This window comes from Rhinolophus hipposideros (genome assembly GCF_964194185.1).
Source record: "Rhinolophus hipposideros genome assembly, chromosome: 13".
Lineage (NCBI taxonomy): Eukaryota > Metazoa > Chordata > Mammalia > Chiroptera > Rhinolophidae > Rhinolophus > Rhinolophus hipposideros.
In genome coordinates, this window is record NC_138059.1 from 61,278,473 (window position 1) to 61,294,194 (window position 15,722).

Consider the following 15,722-nt stretch of genomic DNA (forward strand, 5'->3'; position numbering starts at 1 on the left):
GTTCTGGAAGTTCTCTTTCATGAGTGTCTTTAGTTGTGCTGTCGTGGCTGCCGCGATGTCCTGAATCATTTTGGCTTTGGGGAAGAGCCAGAGCCATATAGGGCCAGATCCAGTGAATAAGGTGGATGAGGACACACCATAATGTTTTTGACAGAAATGGCCACACCAGAAATGATGTGTGACATGGAGCCTTTACGTTGTGATCAAAACATAGGGTGAATACTGCTGCCGAGTGCCATCCAACGGAAAGGCAGGGATCTTCAATATAGAAAGCGGCACACCTAACCTTAGTAAGTGTGTGTGACAAGTTTCAACTTGTTCAGTGCAGTCAGTTGGGTGTGAGCTATGGTTGAGAGAAGGTGTGTTTTAAAGTGTGCTGTAAATCATCCTCCATCATGACCATGCTCCGTGTCACATATTACTTCTGGTATATGGCAATTTCTGTCAAATAAAAACATTACGGTGTGTCCTCATCCACCTGATTCACCAGATCTGGCACCATGAGACTTCTGACTCTTTTCCAAAGTCAAAATGACCATGAAAGGTAAACATTTAAAATTGATTCAGGACATCGAGGCAGTCACGACAGTGTAACAAAAGACACGAAAGAGGACTTCCAGACTTTAGAAGGTGGCAAGAATGATGGGATAAGTGTGTTTGAAGCAAGGAGGGATATTTGGGGGAGGATTAATGGCAAGGTGTCTTTTACTGTAATAAAGTTTTTTATTTAAACATTCACCATATTGTTTGATCACACCTCATATTCATTGTTTATCTGAAATTCAAATTTCTAATGGGCATACTGAATTTTATCTAGCAACCCTAATTTTCCCTTTCCCCAAAAGAAATTAACATCTCAACTAGAGGAAAAAAAATCAAATTGGTAATTTCTTTTTTAACATAAAGCTATTTTTTTTATTGTTAAGATAAAATAACATAAGAATACACTAACAGGTTTTCCAAATATTATGAAAAAAAGAAAGGCAATTACATTACAGTTATAATTTAAGGTACAATTGAAGGTCAGGTAGAATCATTCAGTTCAGTAGCTTGGATACTTAGTAAGCACCACTGCATGCAATCACCATGCTAAGGCACCAGGAAGGGCAAGTGCAACAAGAGGCAGCCTCTGTTCCCAAGCAGCCATAATCTAATAGAGGGAAGACACAGAAGAGATGATACACATTTGACATAGGCAGGAATACAGAGGACACGTGGCTTTCACACCTCTCTTCTTCCCCCCATAGAACCTGGTCCACCACTAATGAGGTATGACTATCAGGTAAAGAGATTTATTACTTTTTTTAATAGACCAGAACTGTCTGTACTGACTCTTGATTAACATCAAAACTTACACATTGTCAGATGATAAAATGTCAAAGCTGGAAGTACCCTTAGAGATCTATCTCATCCAGCATACCTGTACGATAAACAAGAAGCCTGTAGTCCCACAGCCATGGGCATCAGAGCAGCTACCCCTAGTCTACAGGCTCCACCTAGAGTCTTTACCTGCCTGCTGCTTCTTCAGGTGAGGTCTGGCCATGAGGATGGACTGGTCCATTTCTCAGGTTCCAAAAGAGGAATAAATTCCCGCTCCCAGAGACCAAAGCTATTAAAGCACTGAGAATTTTTTTAGAGTTACCAGAAAGAGTGCTGCCACTCTGTAACACTCCAATTAGAGCAAAGTACATAATCGGTTAGGAAGGCAAACCAAAAGAGTTATTCGTGTCAGAGGTGATGCTTCAAGCTTATTCAGCAGGTAAATCTACTCATTTAATTCTTTGTCCTCACGTGGTTGCATCAAAAAGCTAACCTCTGGACTTTGTAAAACAAACTGGTTCAGAAAATTCACATTGTGTTGAGAATTGGTTCACAGAACAGACAGAGTGTGGAAATTGACTAATAAATTACTGATGCTAGTTATTTATTGCCAAGAGTCCTTCTTTCCTCTACTTTTCACGTTAACTTAAAAGAATAAGAAGGGGGAGGAAGAAGAATAGAGCTGAGATTCAATCTGGGAGAAAAGGGTAAAACGACATAAAAGTAGTGGAGTACTTATCTTCACTTAGCTCTGACTTCTCTTTCTTCAAATCTTTTAATTTAGGATGTCTTCCTCTCAGAAATCCTTGGTGTCATGTTGGGAAATTCTTGTGTCTGTCTCCCCAGTACTAGTCCACGTTCCTATTGTTAACATAAGAAACATTCAAATCTGTACAAACTTTTTGTGAGAATTTGAGCCAAACTGACAACAATGCCAGGAAGCAAAATCTCAAATACTCTAGAAAATGACACTTTTGCAGTTTCTTTTATACATTTGGAATTAGAAAGGGAGTATAGGAAGATTACATGGAGGGGGAGAAAGCAAAGTGAGGATTGGATTTCAGTATAGTTAGCAAGATTTTGTGCTCTCTTGAGGGTGGTTAAGCTTCTGAGGGGTCTGAAAAAAAAACACTTCATAGGTGTCAACCTAGATGCACATAAACAATGGACAGGGCTTACTTAGGGCAAAGATAAACATTACTAAAGAAGTTACATGCCTGAGTCATGACTTCTCACCGTGACATACCCAGTTAGGAATTTATGATCAGATCATCCCGTGAGGTGAGGTTACTTTCAGTAACTGGACTTGTCAGATTTATTATTGAGCCCCCTTTTAATCTGTACAGTTATATATATATATATATATATATATATATATATATATATATATACACATATGCTGATGTCTCCTAGAAAACGAATTCGGACAATTACCACTAAAATGTAAATAATTTAAAATAGTTTCTAATCTTCCCAATCCCCCCAGCAAAATTTCCCTGTCCTAACAAAATTAATAAAACTTCAGGCATAAACAGATATTTTCAGTCATTAAGGGTTTCTTCCTCTGCCCCCACCACCATTTATAATAGTGAGTATACAGACTTCTGGACAGACAATTTTTATGGTACATACTAGCCAGTTCTTAGTTTACATTTCATAATTATAACTTAAATGCTGGTTTTATTTATAATTTTAGAATTGACAAATAAAGCATGGGTGGTCATATTTTGTAATTATAGCTTAAAAACAGAATATAACTATCATAAACTATATAAGGAATTAATGACAAAAGCAATAAAATAGATGACAGAAATTGGAAGAGAAGTGAAAGGATTAGGAAAGAAGTAGAGGTTGCTCTGAAGGGGAAAATGATATCCTCTTACCTAAAAAGTATGTACCAGTTATCTCTTGCTGCGTAGGAAATATTGCCCACTTCCCTCCAAAAAACCAATAGCTTAAAATACCAATAAACATCTCTCATTACACAGAATTTTTTGGATCAGGAATTCATGAGCAAATTAGTTGAGTGGTTCAAACTCAGGATTTCTCATGAGGTTGTTTTCAAGAAGTTGGCTTCAGGCTGTAGTCATCTGAGGGCTTGACTGGGCTGGATGGCTCGTTTCCAAGATAGCTCCTCACATGGCAAGTTTGGTGCTAGCTATTGGCAGGAAGTCTCAGTTCTTTGCTACATCGACTTCCACTTAGGACTGCTGTAGTGTCCTCATGACAGGACAACTGATTCTTCTAGAGTAAATGATCCAAGAGGAGAAAGGCAGAGCTACAATATTTTTTATGACCTAACCTCGGAATTCACACACCATCATTTCTACAATGCCCTATTCATTACAGAGATCAACCCTATTCAGTGCGACAGGGTCCCTAAATATGAGGAGGCAAGAATCCCTCGGAGCAAGAGAAGGCTGGTTCTATAGTGTATTAATAGACACTTTCCATCTAAGGTTGATAGAATAAAAATAGATGTTTAAGTATAAAGTTGTAAAGTTAACCACTTCCAAAAGAACAGACAAAAAATATAATTAACAAACTCAAGGGAAGAGGCAAGAAAGAAAGATGGGAGTTATCTCTCATACTAGAAAATTGACTAATGTAGTCTAAATTTGATATATCAAGAAACAGAGGAATAAGAATAATATTTGGTCTGGGGGTAGTAGCCACCTTTAGAATTAAAAATAGAACAGTTAAGAAGTGACCACCTGTGGAGAATAGTACTAAGGATAGAATGGGAGAGTTTTAACTTCTTATTTAAAACCATTTTATATCAGTTGATTATTTTAAGCAATGCGTATATATTACCTTAATAATAATAACTTTAAACGTTTACTTTTTTTCTTCAGGACATAAGTATGTTTTTCTGTATGACATATGCTGGGATTAACCCAGGAACAGTATGCTGAAGTCCAAAAAGCTGTTACTATATTTGCACTGCCCTACTTCTAAATAGTCATCTAGTAACACTCAGATGTGCTTAACACAGCTTCACTGGTTTAAAACAAAACATTGTTCAAACAGTAAACTTCTCTGGACTTTATGTTCTAATAATACAACTTTTACAAAGATTTATTTCAGAAGAATTTGCTTACCTTCCACAAATTCACACTCACTTTCTTAAGAATCGTTCTTTTTCGTGTTTCACAAGAATCATAAAATGCAATTGAAAATAAAAACTTTTAGTGAAAGATTATATTCTTAAATTTGTGGCGCTAAGAGCTATTGACCATTTTAGCACCCTAATAAGAAGCTTCCAGAAATAGAAACTAGTTTATTGCAGAAAACCAGTGAAAACCCAATACACATTTCCTTGTCAAAATGTCTTTAAAATTCACCTGGAGAGGAGATGATTTGGGTGGGTGTAGACAGGATAGAGGATAGACCAGCCCCAAGAGAACAAAACTAGCACTGACATGTAGGTACAACAAGCAAACTTTGTAATAATCAGAGCTGTCTGAAAACCAAAAGGGCTGCCTAGAAAGGGATAAGCTGATGGATATTAAAGCAATCGAGTGACAAAGTAGAACCGAATTACTACCATTCCACTCAACTGAGTTTTTTATAAATAAGATGTTTCCCATGGAGTGGATGTTACCTCCAAAATTTATGCTGGGAAAGTTAACAGTGGGGAAATATTTTTGATACAATATTTGACCTTGATGGATGGTAGAAATGACCCACATACTGAGTTCACCTAGCAAGTCTTTTAGGGCCCTGGGATCTACCTGGCGTGAAGTCCCAAATAGAGTTAACCATCTAGAGAATACTCGCTTTTATTCAGGCTTCTTTATGGATTGTAAGCCTGTCACATTTCACTTGTTTCATGAGCATCATCTACAAGCCACACTAAAAATTAATTAGCAAAACAGAATCATCCCCACGATTATAGGACAGTGTCTAGAATCGGGAAGTTAATGTTTGCCACAACTATCTGGCTGGGCCAGAAAGACAGGAGTGCCTGACCATCAGAGGGAGATTCATCAAAGCTCCCCCGAGCAACTCTTCTGTGGTCAGCCCACAGTAAAAGAGGAAGAATGCAAAGCACAGTCGCAGTAAAGAACAATTACAAACAACGTGATGAAGCTGCAGAAACAGGTAGAGAGGCCAATCTCATCCATCAATCAGAAACGGCAGCTAATTTGAAAACCCATGAAAATTTTATAGGCTAAGAGCTTCTACTGCAGACATTGACAGGGCCTAAAAATCCTACCTTATTCCAAACTAAAGGACACTGAGGTGCAGACACAACTGGGGCAGCTGCCAATGATCACCCAAGGTCACATCTGTGCTACTGCTCTTCAGGGCTCTCTGGTAACAGAGTTTGCCTCTCCCTGGCCCCAGAGATGGCACACGGCTGGGTTAATCACAGGATAGCCTCTCCTACCCTGGCCATGGTGCTAACCCAATGTTGGACAATGGCTAAGCCTGTAAGGAAGGAGACTCCCATTGCCTCTGGGATTGCAGCACGGGATGGGGAGGATTCTGGAATGTCGTGAGCCTTGTTCCCTACCATTCGAAAAAAGCCCTTCCGACATAGTCTGTGGAGGTGAAAATGAAGCCAGCGTGGGCACAAGTTCCCATGGCATTCAAATCTCTAGATCCAGCCAGCCCTAGGGCTGATTCTATGCCTGCCTTTTCTGCAGTTTGTGTGTATGAACCAATGAGTTCTTTCTGGCTTTAATTGAAGTTGGGTTGCTGTCACTTGAAAGTGGACTAATGTCTATCATATGTGTAACCAGTTTATTGGAGAGATATAGCTCTTTGGGGGAATAAACGTAAAACATTTTTTTTAATTATTGCCTCAAGCTGTACTACATTAATTCTCCCTCTCTCATCTTTTAGAAATATGAACAAATTAAATGTCTTTCAGTGTTTATAGGGCTCAGCAAACTCTTTCTGTAAAGAGCCAGATAATAAATATTTTAGACTTTGTGGGTCACATGTGATCTCTGTTGCATATTCTTGTTTATTTTGCAATTCTGTAAAAATGTCAAACCATGAGCTGAAGATGGGTTTGGCCCTGGGTAGTTTTGGGCTTCAATCTCATTGTTCAGAGAGATATGTTAGGCCCGGTGTACGTGTCCTCTAACACAGAGCAAATTCTACAGCTAGTCACATATACAACTAAGTCAAGGTGATTATCAGGTAGCCAGGACCACAGAGCCAGGAATAAGGTGAGGCAAGCAAGATGCCCAAGACACAAAATTCAAAGAGGCTCTCACGATAGGATGCCAGTGGCTAATCCTACATTTGCGCAAACCTGAGCCTGGGTGCTTTCCTCAATTTTGCACTGTGGGTGCCATCCCTTGCCTCATCCTTCCTCCTTCCCAGATGGTCACCATCTAACTGTTCACTGTCAAGAAGAGGGGACTGGCTGGCTTGCTTTTTTCCTACAATGTTTGCTGCTTGCTCAAAAAAACACTGCGCCACTATGGAAAAAACAATATGGAGATTCCTCAGAAGATTAAAAATAGAACTGCCATACGACCCAGGAATTCCACTTCTGAGTATTAATCCAAAGAAAACAAAACCAATAATTCAAAAGACATATGCACCCCTGTGTTCACTGCAACATTGACAATAGCCAAGATATGGAAGCAACCTAGGTGTCCTTTGACGGATGAATGGATAAAGAAGAGGTGGTTCATTTATACAATGGAATGTTACTCAGCCATAAGAAAGAATGAAATCCTGCCATCTGCAACAATATGGGTGGACCTACAGGGTATTCATGCTACGTGAAGTAAGTCAGACAGAAAAAGACAAATACTGTATGATTTCACTTATATGTGGGATCTACAAAAACAAATGAACAAACAAAACAGAAACAAACTCCTAGTCAGAGAAAAAACACGGTTGCCAGAGAGGAGAGGATTAGGGGGTGGGCAGAAAAGGTGAAAGGGATTAAGAGGTACAAACTACCAGTTGTAAAAGAAACAAGTCACAAGGATGTAATGTATAGCAAAGGGAATATCGTCGATAATATTGCAGTAACTGTAGCGACAGTGATGGTTACCGGTCTTGTGATCATTTAGTAATATCGTATATATGCAGCTATGTCGTGTGTTATACTAGTATATGTCAACTGTAATTGAAAATGAATTAAAAGCACTGGGCTTTTGGCCTCGGTGTCTTCTTGGGCTACAGTCAGCTTCGCCCCAGCTCCTTCAGTTGCTCAGGAGTCCCTCGGAGAGGAGGGGTCCCTGTCACCTAGACATGGTAAATGTCGTCAAGCTCCTCTTGAGGTGGACAGTCTTCTCACTTGACCTAAGTAACTGTATAGTTCCTGCCCTTCCCTTCACTTCCAAGTTCCTTCCCAAGGAACCCAAAGAACCCCGAGAGACTCCTTCCATAGCCTCTAAAGGGCTGTGGCTGTGGAAACCGAGAACAGGCTAGCAGTTACCAGCCCCTCCACCTAGGCACTCCATGTCAAGGTCCCTTCAAACTCTGCTGGCACAGGCTACTCTTGTAGATTTCTCACCTGCAGACACCTGCAGACAGAAACAGATGTTCATTTCTATGTACACATACCGCCCCCAAATTCTACGGATTGATTTCCTGCTCTCTCTAGGCTCTGTCCATGCTCCACTAAAGTGACAATACAAAAAGGATCTGTAAGCACTATTGGTTTCAGATCGATTTTCTTAAAGCCACCCACCCTATTCCCTGGACTTGGGGGAACCACCCCCTTCCCTTTCCCCCACGAGGAGGAGAGTTTATTGGCCGCCTGCTATAAATACTCTTTCCTCTTAAGGTCTAGGCTTCACTTCTCCTCCTCAAACCCCTCCTTACATAAACTTGTGGATGAAGGAAGTGGTGGATAAACCCAGAATTCTGCAGCGTTGGACAGTAGAGTTTAGGTAGAAATGGAAGAATTTAGTACCCTTTGTCCTCAGCTTTGGGCCTTGCCGGCAATTCCAGAATAATAGGGAAATTCCTATTGAAGAGTCTGACACGGTATTTGTGAGACACGGGTCTTTGCCAACCACACTCGAAACAATCATAGGCAACCAACCACTTTGCATCATTGCTAGGTTCCGCTCTAAACTGAATCCTACAACAGGAAACTTCATACTGTTTCCATAGGTGTTAGTACACATGATGATAATACAAATAAAAGCTGGTCTCCAATTCAAGGGATGTTTTTCAAGAGAAATTTAGCATATATTCAAACACGTTAAAAAGAAATGACAGCTTCAGAAATTGGAAAAACAAGTATTTCCTTACTAGAAGTATAAAACTACTTTCTGACTTAATAGAGGACTTACAGTTATTTCAACGTTCCAATTATTGTCTTGTGCACCAATAGTCACACTATGGAAAATATCCTGTGTCATTTCAGAGTTGGCCTCAAGGGGTCCAGATCTTTACAGCAGTGGTTCTGGAACTTTAACATGCAAGACTCAGAATCCCCTGGAGGGCTTATTAACCACAAATTGCTGGGCCCCAGCCCATTTCTGACTCAGTAGCTACTGTCGGCTGGAGGCTGAGAATTTGCACTGCTAACAGGTTTCCAGTGAAGTCTGGGCTGCGGGTCTGGGAATCGCACCGTGAGAACCACCGCCCAGGGCATCATTTTCTAGCTCGCAGCCAGCGGACCCAATTCAACCTATTCTTTCTTTATATAGTTTTGTTGTGACACAGCCATACTCATGTGTTTACATAGTGTCCGTGGCTACTTTCTTGGTACAACTTCAGAGTTGAAGAGACTTCACAGCTTGCAAAACCTTTTTTGGTCCTTTACAAAATATTTACTATTTGGTCCTTTATAGAAAAAAAAATTGCCAATCTCTGGTTTAGAGCATCAATGTCTAGCCCACAGTCAACCCTGCCACAGCTTCCTAGACTGGAAAACGGATGATTCCAGAGGGTAACCCTAGAAGGCTGCTGCTATGATTTGGGGTTATTTCACTAAATACACAATTTGATAAAATTTTATAATAGAAGACTTTGTATGGGTCATTTATCGCTATATATAACCTTTAAAAATATTTGCTCAAAACCTTGCTTTATATTCAGGTCATTATTTCAAATCCTTTAATGAAAAGATTTTTTTTAAAAAGGTCTCTATACACCTTTTGGAAGATAAAGAATTGTTGCAAATATCTATGTTATCTAGTAACAAAGGAAAATTGGAAGGATGCAGCATTTATTTTAGTGGAGTTGCATTTCATACAGAGATGTATACACGAGAGGAAAAAAAAACCATGGAGTCAAAATTATGCTTGGAAATCTAAGTCACCTTTAAAATACAGTATACAACATTTACAGACCATGTTGGAAGCAGACTCTCAATATGCCCAACACAGCCAATTTTTCCCTCAGTGTTCAAACAGATGGCTCATTCTTTGGGGGAGCACCAGATGAAGTAGTTGGCTTGCATTTGAGGCCATCTTGCATAAAAATAAAATACTTATCTTTAAACACTAAAATCACATTCTGCACAGTGAGAAGCTCACACCACAAGGCACAAAGAATCTATGACCAATTGAAGGAGATATAGATTAATGTCTCCCTTTTAACACTTAGTCTGGGGAATACTTGAGAGAAATGGAAGGCAGAAGTAACTGCACGATTTAAATTCTCAATCTCTCTCCCTCTCCCTCTTCCTCTCCCTCTGTCTCCCTCTGGCCCAACACGTATAGTTAGATTCATAAACTTGAATGTTCTGATAGGACTCCCCTATGTTCATGAAGACCCTGATAATGAAATAAAGGTCTTACAATGGTAGTTCATATCCCACGCTTGGTACCAATTTCTGTTATTGCTCTGCTCTGGTTACAAATAAGAAACATGCCTCGGTTAAACTGAAAGGATAAGGATTTCTTTTTAAGATGTTATCAGTACCACCAGTGGCACTAGTACTTTGACATTGTTGTTTATGTCAGGGCTTTTTAGCTCTAAATAATCCAAGCTGAAAGCTGACTGCGTCATTTCGTCCCTATCCACCATCTCTGATCTCTGAAGTTGTGGCCATGGCTGAATCCACACCATGACAAAATGCAAACACTTCTATTCCATAGACAAAGCTGCCTTGGGACACTTTCTTCTGACAAAGGCAACTTAACAGGCTATCACTTTAAGGCCTTATCCTTATGTATTACAGATACCTTCCAAATGATCCCAAGGATAAGGTAAGACAGTCTATGATCGGAGTAGCAGCTGGGAGATATAAATTTTACACTTATAGCAACTTGTGTTACAGGCATATTGAAAACTAGGAATGCCATCTATACCTATCTTGCTGAAAAAAGATAACCAACACGTAAAAGCTTTTTGTTCCAAGTAAAACTGCCCTTCCCTTAGCATACTACTTATCTGACTAAAACAAAAAGGTCAAGTAAATAATCTAAATTTTACTTGTTTCCTACTTTTGCATAAAAAATAAGAAATATAGTTGTCAGGAAGCTTAAGATGAGAAAAATGGATAGTTCAAAAAATCAGTATTTGTTTAACTCAATAAAATGTAATTGTGCTTACGAGTAGAGCTTTTTTTACATTGACCAAACCACCTTGCATTAGAGCATGTCAATGATTAGAGACATCTGCCCACTAGTGACTTAGGACTTCATGATTTCCTAATGGCTACCACAATTTTCCTTTGATATTTAATAAACACATAACACAAAATATCTTGTCCCAATTTGTTTTAACATCTGAGCCCACTACTAATTTGTACATAGATAACATGTAAAGTATCTGATCTAAATGTACATACCTTTAATTAATCAATCAAGTTATGGTACTATTACTTGTATACACTCAGCATATTACCAGTATTTCTATAGTTGCATTTTGGGCAGGACAATCTTCAACATTTGTGAGCATCCAAGCACGAAAGGACATTTATCATCCCTGCCCCTAGTGCACGAAATGCTAATAGTTCATTCCATTACTATGACCGTCATATATGTGGGCACCAACCATGAGCATGCCCCCATTGTGAAAACTCTACCACTCCCTTCATCTCCTTCAAGAACTACTGGAATGGGCATTAGTATAGTAGAGCTGGGCAAAGATGGCAAAGAGTTCTTTGGAAAAGGATTTTAGGAGACTACATATATTCAGTGAAAGATTGAACTGGAAAATTTCTCGTTATCATAATTTGACTTGCTGACTTTTTTATTACTGAACTGGATTTAATTTTAGAGTAATACATCTGTATGATACTGATTAGAAATAATGAACACAGTTTCATTCTTTTAGACAAGTGTGTTCATTTAAGGGTTCACTGAAGAAGGGTCTGAGTCGGAACTATAAACTTAGGAATTGTACCTTTTTCCCTACACGTCACCACATGGGATGGACCTCTTTTAACTTGAAACAATGAAAATATAATGGAAAAAAAGGTGTCTCTATAAATTTCACATACCACGCAAGATTTTTCTTTAAAGCAATTCAGATTTATTACTGATTGTATAGAGCACACTAGTTTTAGACTTACTTTGGAAAATTGTTATGCCTACACATATCACAAAGATATCACACTGCAGAGCCCTGCACAATTATATGTAAGAACTATAAAACCAGAAAGCTTTAACTGAGTAAGACTACATGGAGGCAACTATTAAAACGCACGTGAATCTGAAATCTCAAAAATGGGTACAGAATCAATCTCCTTTCGTACTTTTTCTTCAATAGTTCATCTGCTAAAAGGAGGCGTAAAGTTTCATTAATAACTTTCAAATCTTCAGTTGAAATCAAAACCACTCCTTAGCACACAGGTACAGAATCTGTTTTATGTAAGTGTGCATTGAAAACAAACCAAAATATCCATTACATTTGTGTATTTGATAGTTACAAACTGTAATGTGCATGACAGACCCCTGCATCTACATATGCACATGAACTGACTATATTTACTTTAATAATGAGATTGCCTCTGTAGAGTAAATGATACAATAAATGTTCCACTATTTTGAATGGTTGCTGTTTCTATTTTATGATCAGAGATATGTCTTCATTGTTTTGAAAATGTAGACAACTGAAATTAAATAGTCAATACAATTCTTCTATAGTAAGCACTAATAGGTATGTTATACATGGACACAAACATTTATAAAAACATCCTGTGCATTCCTTTGAAACAGGTGAAGAAAAATAAGTCATGACTTGCAAAAAGTCGCGTAAAATACCTGCCTTTCTACTGATGACATTTTTGCTTCTAGAGTTTTGGATTAACATTTTTAATTCGGAGAATTTATATACAGGAAAATGTGTGACATCCATTACACAAGACTCATAACTCCATATTTATGTTAATTGAAGCTGTAATTTATACAGATACCAAATAATAGTGCAAGCTTATTACAACTATCAAAGGCTTCTTCATTCATCTGAAAACATTTCTGCTTTTAGCTATCTGCCCTCCAGTACCTTGAGAAAATTTTGAACTATATTCTTGCCTTTTTGGTATCTTTTTACTTTGATCATGGTCTAGATTCTGGATATCTGAGGAATCCAAACATTTTGGGGCCTACTATGTGCTGTCAAAATATTTTAGAATATAAAATAAATAAAATTAGAAAAGAATTTCAAGCTTAAGAAACTCCAAATCTGCCATCAAATAGGTGGCCCCATGCTGGATGCTATTTAATTAAAACCCACTGAACTAGATGCCAAGGATCACATGAAAGAATCAGAGAAAGCAGATGGTAACCGAGGAGTCTGACAATCACTCATAGAAATAAACTCACCCATGCTGATGTAAAAAAGTGAGTGACTAAATTATTACGGCTGAGCACATTCTCTACCTGGTTAATCTTAAGTAACCTTAAGATAGAATGAGTTCGACATGCCTTCTTTAAATCCACTAGGAATTTAAAAATCGTAACAGAAGAAATTTCCCAATGGGTCGACCCAGCACATCTTCGTTCAGACTTAGAGAAGGAACCAGGCAGGCCAGTCCCTCCACCCCTACTCTGGATTCCATTTGCTTCTGAACCTCATTCTACATTAAACTTTCTCTTTTCTGTACCTCCCTCTTGAATCTGTCTCACCAACCCAAGCCTGAATGCCACATTGACACCCTTGCCCATTATCCTGTTCTTCCGGTGTCTCCTAGCTCAGTGTCCAACAAGCCCACCAGTGGAACTGCTAAGAATCTTGGAAGTCCCCCTCAGAATAAATCACCAAGTTCTTCTGATGCTGCCTTACAAAGCTCTCTCAAACTTGTCACCTCCCTCCCCCATGACACTGGTACTTACGGAGTCCACGGCTCCACTACTCCTGTATTACAAGTATGGTACGAGCCTTATACATAATCGGGATCCTCAGATCCACTTTTCTCCTCTCACATCCATTCCTCCATATTGTAGCCTCCATAACCACACCTCAGGCAAATTACCAAAACCATGCTTCAGGTTTTTGTAAGTCTACTTCCTACCCTGACTCCCCCAACCCTCTTGCCAACCATCAGGTCTCCTAACCCTCCTTGATTACTTCCATGATCCAACTTATCTGTTCCATGATCTTCCTTCCCACTAGACTGTGAGCCCCATGGAGGATTATGTCGGTAATTCTACCAATTAGCACCATGACTGGGACAAATGTAAGTTTCAAATAATTAGTAACTGACTTCAATGACATAACTGAAAAATACCATGAAGAGCTACACTCTAATAGAAGCCTGTGGTTCCCTTCATCGTGAGTTGGTAATTGTTGGCATTTCTCTTATCATTTTGTCTCCCTTGAGTTTCACCAACCAGAAAGGCTATACCATAGAGTAAGGAAAATGTTTCTAATATAACTTTTCTAATACAAAAGTTGTCTCTAGGATAATTTTTGTGGAGGTGACAAAACATCTGCTTGACCTCTTTTGCTACTGTTAACACTAAGAAATCCTATACTTGACTTTCCCATTCTGGATTATAACTAATAGCTCAGTGGCTGGGATCTTAATTTTGATTAATTTTTCTTTAATTACCTTATACCCGCTTACACTTGCTACTTAATATCCAATCACAGAGGAGAAAAGATTTCCACAGATTGTCATCTTCATGAGTTTTACTACACGCTGCTTCCACAAAAAGTTGATAAGCAGTCCTTACATCAAGCACTATAAATATCTTCACCTAGAAGCCTCTACATTTATTGTCCTTAAGCTATTTTTTCCACTTAATTAAACTAATCTGTCCATCTCAATGTGACCAGAAACACTTAATTTTGTTTCCATTAGGTATGTCTTGCTTTAATTCCGTGTCATGTGAATCTAATTTTTAAAAAGCAGACCTTATGTTGCCTGGAGGAACTGACACATTAAAAAAAAAAATCAAAACTAGAAATATCAAATAATTTTACAAAGCTTTATTTTTACATACAAATTTTCTTAAAGCAGTACACTTTTTCTCTGAGGTTCTGCATTGAGAGGTAATGATTCCCTTTTCCCTGAAAGTTTATCTCCTAAAACTGAGTCCTGACTCAACTCTTTCAGTCTGCCTTAGGGTTTTTACCTACATTTGCTTTAACACTTTTTTTATTCATTGGTAAGGTTGGTATGGCTGATTTTCTGTGTTTGTCCTCTTTTTCCATTTTCCTTCCTTTCCTATCATTTTGAATTAATTCTATGCCACTTTCTTGCCTATCAGTCTTCTAATTCAGTTATAGTATGCTAAAAATTTCCCTTTTTTGTACCAATCACAAAATTAATTTTTCCTCTAAAAGTATGTTGTCCATTACCCTATTTTGCTTCCACTGGATAACTAGAATATTTCTGTGCACAAACTACACAGAGTTTATTTTTAATGTGTCCTAATAAACTATTCTCCCACCTGAAATATTTAAACATGAGAAAATGGGTATTTACACAACTTACATTTTCACACTAAACTCCCTATCAGAAAAGAATAGGACTTCAGGGCCATTAAAGGCTGGAAAGAACCTCAGGAAACCGGTTGGTCCTGAAGCCACCAGTAATGAGGAGGCTTGGAGTTCGGGTTCAATTAAGGCTGGAGAAGAGGGTGGTGCAAGAGAGGACGCACGAGCTTTGAAAGTGGTCTGTGCTGTCATAACCTCGAAAATGAACACGTGTAGGAATGAAGAGACAAATGACACAAGTAAATGGTCACAGCAGACCACTTAAGTGCTGAATTTGAAGGACTGGGTAATAGAATGGCAAGGGCCAAAATGGACAGGAAAGGCTCCACGGAATAGCCAGTTCTTGAAGAATGATAGAATTTGGTCATTTGAGAAGAGAATGCATTCCGGATGAGTAGAAACATACAATGCATTTGCTGAAGACTAAAGATACCAATTTAACTGAAAACAAGAGTGTCAAGTCAATTAGTAGGACAGTAAGGCAGGTTACAGAGAACCCTGAAAACAGAAGAATAACTTAGATTTGACATAATAAGTCACTAAAGGTTTATAGCTAGGAGAGTAGATAATAACAATAT

At 38.5% G+C, this 15,722-nt stretch overlaps 1 protein-coding gene across 1 annotated transcript in view; it reads right to left on the bottom strand.

The window, feature by feature from the left end:
- Positions 1–897: 897 nt before the first annotated feature.
- The window catches only part of ARMC1 (armadillo repeat containing 1), a 54,068-nt gene continuing 39,243 nt past the window's right edge, over positions 898–15,722 (bottom strand). The window contains exon 8 of the transcript XR_013994791.1: positions 898–2,181. The gene's annotated coding sequence lies outside the window, so the exon portion shown is untranslated. The remainder of the gene's footprint in view (positions 2,182–15,722) is intronic.